Genomic DNA, 6763 nt, shown 5'->3' with positions numbered 1-6763 from the left:
TAATTGCAGAAGTCAAACGTGACTTTTATTCATCTTTTGTTATTGGTATATATTGAGTATTACAATTTTAATACAGTTTTTTCCTTTCTTAAAATGTGTATACATTTCTCTGTGTGTGTGTGTGTGTGGGTGTGTGTGTGTTGGGTCCGAGTCAGAAGAGTTTGGAATATGCTATCCTAAATCCTAAACCAACATCAGCTGGCAGCAAAATAGGTACTTGAACTAATTAATTTACCCTCTGGATCTCAGTTTCCTCATCTGGAAAACAGGAATGATAATAGTACCTATATCAAAAAGTTGCTGTGAGGAATAAACAAGTAAATACACAAAAGGCCTTTAGCACAGTGCCTGGCACATGTTAGTTCTGATGATGGTGATTAACTATGGGGTGGAGGTAGGGAAAAGATTGAAGTTACTGCAGAAAGGAGCTGTAAGGATGGTGAAAGACCTTGCCAGAACTGTTGCAGACCATTCAGACTGACACCTGATGAGGCAGAAAAGCGTTAATAAAAGTGAACCTGAAGGGGGACTGCCGAGGCCTGCATCCCCTCCCAAGGAACCGCCCAGGCTCATCCCCTAGAAATAAATCTAAAATGTCTAAACCCTCATAAAAAGAGGAGATAAGACGCAACTGGTATTAACTGGTTCTTCACACATGTGCAAACTGCCAAAACCTGTCCATTAGTTGAACTCTAGCTTAATTATAATGCAACTAGAATGGAATGAACATTAAGGCTTGCCCCCCGCCCCCGTGGGTTTTTTCTATATGCATTCTAGGTAAGAGCATGGAAAAAACTAGTTATATAACCAATATGTGTCAATCAAATGACCTCAGTCTATATGTCACAATTCCTGCTGTAAGAAAATTTACCTACGCTTTCTTATATAAGAAAAAGCTAACCTAAAGTTAGGGGCAGTTATCTGCCCTGGCAGCTTCTACTCCACCATCTTTCTTCTTGAATAAACTTACTTCCTTGCTCTCCTCATTTTAGGCTGAGTCTGTGAATTTTTTTCACCTTTTGCGAATGACCAGGGGTTAATTCCAATGACACAACAATACCCACACAGAATGGGTACAGATATGATGCAGAATATATAGACACACACACACACACACACACACACACACACACACACACACACACAGTGACAATCTTTAGTCTCTACCAGCAACCATGTACACCTGTTACTTTACTCCTGTGAGGAATCTGAGCCTCTCATAGAGCAAGATGTTTGAGGTCTGATATCCAGGAAGGTCAGGAGGAGAAGGGGGTCTAGGCTGGGGGGCCAGCTGTGTTAGGAGCACTAAAAATATCCCAGTCCCCAAAGCCCAGAACCTAGATCGAAAGAGCCTCAAGAAACTGGCAGCCAGAGAAATGAAATACAGGCAGGCGAAAGACCACTTGCTTATTTTCCATCACTCTTTCTCTTTTTGGGGAGTGTGATTCCTCTGTGAACATGCTTCTGGATCCTCTCAGCATGATTAGGCCTATTTTATACTCTTGGAGAGAGGGAAAGCAATATAAGGAGGTAATGGGGTAGAGGAGTTCTTTTCATTTGTTTAGTCCAAGAATATTTGTTGGATAGTTTCTATGTGCTAGGCACTTCATGTCCTGGAATTTGGGATATTTTGCTGAATCAACAGTAAAAATCCTTGCTTTCATGGAATTTATATTTTAGCAGGGAAAGACAGATTAGAAAGAAGGAAATAAATAAATTTATGATGTCAGATGGTTATAGTTATAACTGCTGTTGGGTAAAGCAGAGAGGAAGATGGAGGTAGCAAGTGTGTAATATTTTTTTTTTAATTAAATTTATTGGGGTGACAATTGTTAGTAAAATTACATAGATTTCAGGTGTACAATTCTGTATTACATCATCTATAAATCCCATTGTGTGTTCATCACCCAGAGTCAGTTCTCCTCCCATCACCATATATTCGATCCCCCTTACCCTCATCTCCCACCCCCACCCCCCACCCCCCTTACACTCTGGCAACCACTAAACTATTATCTGTGTCTATAAGTTTCTGTTTCTCATTTGTTTGTCTTGTTCTTTTGTTGTTTTTGGTTTATATACCACATATCAGTGAAATCACATGGTTCTCTGCTTTTTCTGTCTGACTTATTTCTCTCAGCATTTGTGACAACATGGATGGATCTTGAGAGAGTAATGCTGAGCGAAATAGCAATCATTTTAGTTGATGTCACCCTAGAACACAACACATTAAAAAATTTTAACTTCCACAGTACTTTCAGTGACCTTAAAAATTCTAAGTGAATTCGGAGATCAAAATGGAGGCGTGAGGTGAGCCTCTGTAAAGCTCCCCTGGAATTTACAACTAATTGAACAACAATAACTCCACAAAGGATTCCCTGCACAGCAGACAGGCAAGACGAAGACGCCCACTACTCCCTTCACTGAAAGGTGGGCGAATGACGCGAGCACGGGAGCAGAGAAGGGAGAAGGGTGGAGATGGAGCCGCAAGAGTGCAGAATGCAGAGGTAGCTCAGTGCTCCGAGCTCGCTGCATCCCGGAACTACTGCAGCTGCGGGAGAGGGAAGAACTCGGACTGCTAGGGCTCTGCTTATGGCCCACAGGGCTGAGGGGGCAGCATACAACACGGCTGAACCCAACGCTCACGGCAGAGACCTCGGAGAAAAGACTGAGGGAAGAAGGCTGAAAACGGTGGTTTAAGCCCTCACTGCCGAGCAGAGAACAGAAGACTGAGGCACTGAGACTAGCCACCCCTTACCCTACCCTCCCAGAGCTGGCCCCGCCCCCACCTGCCCGGTGCTAGAAGCAGAACAGTAGCAGGGTCAGATCAAAACAACAAAATATTTGCGGTTCTGAGAACTGTGGACAGCAGACACAGATTCGCAGCCCAACTAGTTCCAGCAAAGGGGAGGGAGCTGTGGAAGCAGGACCGGCTGTGGTGGTGGTCGCTGCCATTGCTCTGGGCCACCTCTCACAACTCACCCTGCCCCTGACCCCACCTATCTGGGCGGATCCCTGCAGGAGTAAACAGAACTGCTGAAACATACGGGCTCTGAATCAGGAGCTGGACGAGCTTTGGAACATCAAAAGCTCTCCACATACCCACACGGACACTGCGCACTGTGACCCAGGCGAACTATTAACAGAAGAGAAGCCCATCTCCCAGGGAATCCCCCCCATTGTGTGAGAAGCTGGAATAGTGCAGAGAAAACATAGCACTACCGTGTGGGAGAGAAAAAAAGGCTACAGTCAGAGAGACAATAAAACATTCTACCAACAAGTACTGGAAAACAAAAGAAAGACCTCTTCCTATCAACCTGTTGCAGAAGCCACTCCTGTAGATGTTTAGGAAGAGAAATAATAAACCAGTAATTGCCATGAATAACCAAGGCAACAAGATAGCTCAGAAAGAAAGTGAAAATCTCCAGAGAAGGCACTTAAAGATACAGAAATATGTGACTTAAATGACAGAGAATTCAAGATTGCAGTTCTGAAAAAACTCAACGAGATACAAGAAAACACAGATAGGCAGTTAATGAACTCAGAAACTCAATTAAAGAACAGCATGAGCATTTTACGAAAGATTGAAATTAAAAAAAAAAAAATAGAATTTCTGGAGATTAAGACCTCAATAGAAGAAATTAAGAATGAAATAACCAGCTTAGGTAGTACAGTTAACCAGATGGAGGAAAGAATCAGTGACATCGAAGATAGAAACCTGGAAATGACACAGATGGAAGAAGAAAGAGACTTGAGACTTAAAAGAAATGAAAGAACTCTACAAGAACTTTCTGACTCCATCAGAAAGAGCAATATAAGAATAATGGGCATACCAGAAGGAGAAGAAAGAGAGAAGAGAACAGAGAATATATTCAAACAAATTGTCGATGAGAACTTCCCAAATTTGTGGACAGAACTGGACCCTCGAATCCAAGAAGCAAATAGAACACCTAGTTACCTCAATCCCAACAGGCCTTCTCCAAGGCACATTGTATTGAAGCTGTCTAAAATCAACGACAAAGAAAGAATCCTCAAGGCAGCCAGGGAAAAGAAGACGGTAACTTACAAAGGAAAGCCCATTAGATTATCATCAGATTTTTCAGCAGAAACTCTACAAACCAGGAGGGAGTGGGACCAAATATTCAAACTATTGAAAGAGAGAAATCATGAGCCAAGAATAATATATCCAGCAAAGATATCCTTTAGATATGAAGGAGGAATAAAGACCTTTCCAGACATACAGAAGCTGAGGGAATTTTCTAATACACGACCTGCACTACAAGAAATACTAAAGGAGGCTATTCGACCACCATCAACAGGGACAATCTGTGGCAACCAAAACATAAAAGGGGAGAGTAAAGGCCTGAACGGAATATGGGAATGGAGAAAGTAAGCATGCTGAAGAAAATGGAATACTCTAAATATCAAACTTTCTTTTACATAAACTTAAGGGTAACCACTCAAAAAAATCCAGAACTGAAATATATACTGAAATAAAAGAAGAAACAGAGGGAAACATCATAGAATACCACCACACAGAAATAATAGACAACAACAAAAAGGCAAAGAAACAATGGAGACACAGCCTTACCAGAAAACTAAAGATAGAATGACAGGAAATCCTCACATATCAATAATCACCCTAAATGTAAATGGACTGAACTCACCAATAAAAAGGCACAGAGTAGCAGATTGGATCAAAAAACTAAACCCAACCATATGCTGTCTCCAAGAGACACATCTCAGCTACAAGGACAAGCATAGACTCAAAGTGAAAGGGTGGAAATTGACACTCCAAGCAAATGGTACCCAGAGAAAATCAGGTGTAGCCATAATGATATCAGATGAAACAGACTTCAAGGTGAAAAAGATAACAAGAGATAAAGATGGACATTTCATAATGGTGAAGGGGACTGTACAACAAGAAAACATAACAGTCATCATTATTTATGCCCCCAATCAGGCCAAGCAACTACTAACAGAACTAAAGGGAGAAATTGACCAAAACACAATTATACTAGGGGACTTAAATACATCATTGACAGCTATGGATAGATCATCCAAACAGAAAATAAATAACGAAATAGTAGCCCTAAATGACACATTAGATGAAATGGACATAATTGACATTTATAGAGCACTTCATCCTAAAACATCAGACTATACATTCTTTTCTAGTGTACACGGAACATTCTCAAGGATAGACCATATATTGGGACATAAAATCAGTCTCAACAAATTTAAGAAGATTGAAATCATACCAAGCATATTCTCTGATCACAAGGCTTTGAAATTGGATATCAACTACAAAAAGAAAGCAGAAAAAGAAAACACAAATATATGGAGATTAAACAGCATACTTTTAAAGAACGACTGGGTCAAAGAAGAAATTAGAGGAGAGATCAAAAGATACATAGAAAGAAATGACAATGAAAATACATCCTACCAAAAATTTTGGGATGCAGCCAAAGCAGTTTTAAGAGGGAAATTTATCTCATTACAGGCCTATCTCAAGAAACAAGAAAACTCCCAAATAAATAACCTCATGTTACACCTTAAAGAACTAGAAAAAGAAGAACAAGTAAAACCCAAGGTCAGCAGAAGAAAGGAAATAACAAAAATTAGAGCAGAACTAAATGAAATAGAGAACAAAAAGACAATAGAAAAAATTAATGTGACAAAGAGCTGGTTCTTTGAAAAGATTAACAAAATTGACAAACCCTTGGCTAGACTTACTAAGATAAAAGAGAGAAGACACTGATTAACAAAATCAGAAATGAAAAAGGGGAAGTTATCACGACACCACAGAAATACAAAGGATCATCCAAGAATACTATGAAGGACTATATGCCACCAAATTCAACAACCTAGAAGAAATGGACAAGTTCTTAGAAACATATAGCCTTCCAAGGCTGAACCATGAAGAACTGGAAAATCTAAACAGACCGATCACCAGTAACGAAATTGAATCAGTCATCCAAAACCTTCCCAAAAGCAAAAGTCCTGGACCAGATGGCTTCACTAGTGAATTCTACCAAACCTTCAAAGAGGATCTAATACCAATCTTGATCAAACTCTTCCAAAAAACTGAAGAAGAGACAGTACTCTCTAACTCATTTTATGAGGCCAATATTACCCCGATACAAAAACCTGGCAAGGACAACCCAATAAAAGACAACTACGGACCAATATCTCTGATGAATACCGATGCAAAAATCCTAAATAAAATTCTAGCAAATCGAATACAACAATGCATTAAAAAGATTATTCATCACGACCAAGTGGGGTTCATCCCCGGGGCACAAGGATGGTTCAACATCCACAAATCCATCAATGTGATACATCACATAAACAAAATAAAGGACAAAAATCATATGATTATATCAATTGATGCAGAAAAAGCATTTGACAAGATACAACATCCATTTATGATTAAAACACTTAATAAAATGGGTATAGAAGGAAAATACCTTAACATAATAAAGGCCATATATGACAAGCCCTCTGCTAATCTCATAATTAATGGAGAAAAACTGAAGCCCTTTGCTCTACGTTCAGGAACACGACAGGGCTGTCGCCTATCACCTCTGCTTTTCAACATAGTGTTGGAAGTCCTTGCCAGAGCAATCAGGCAAGAGAAAGAAATAAAAGGCATCAAATTGGGAATGAAGAAGTTAAATTATCACTCTTTGCAGATGACATGATGCTATATATAGAAAACCCTAAAGACTCCACCAAAAAGCTATTAGAAACAATCAACGAATAC

This window comes from Rhinolophus sinicus, chromosome X (genome assembly GCF_036562045.2).
Source record: "Rhinolophus sinicus isolate RSC01 chromosome X, ASM3656204v1, whole genome shotgun sequence".
In the NCBI taxonomy this organism is placed as follows: domain Eukaryota; kingdom Metazoa; phylum Chordata; class Mammalia; order Chiroptera; family Rhinolophidae; genus Rhinolophus; species Rhinolophus sinicus.
Note: the sequence above shows the minus strand (reverse complement) of the source record.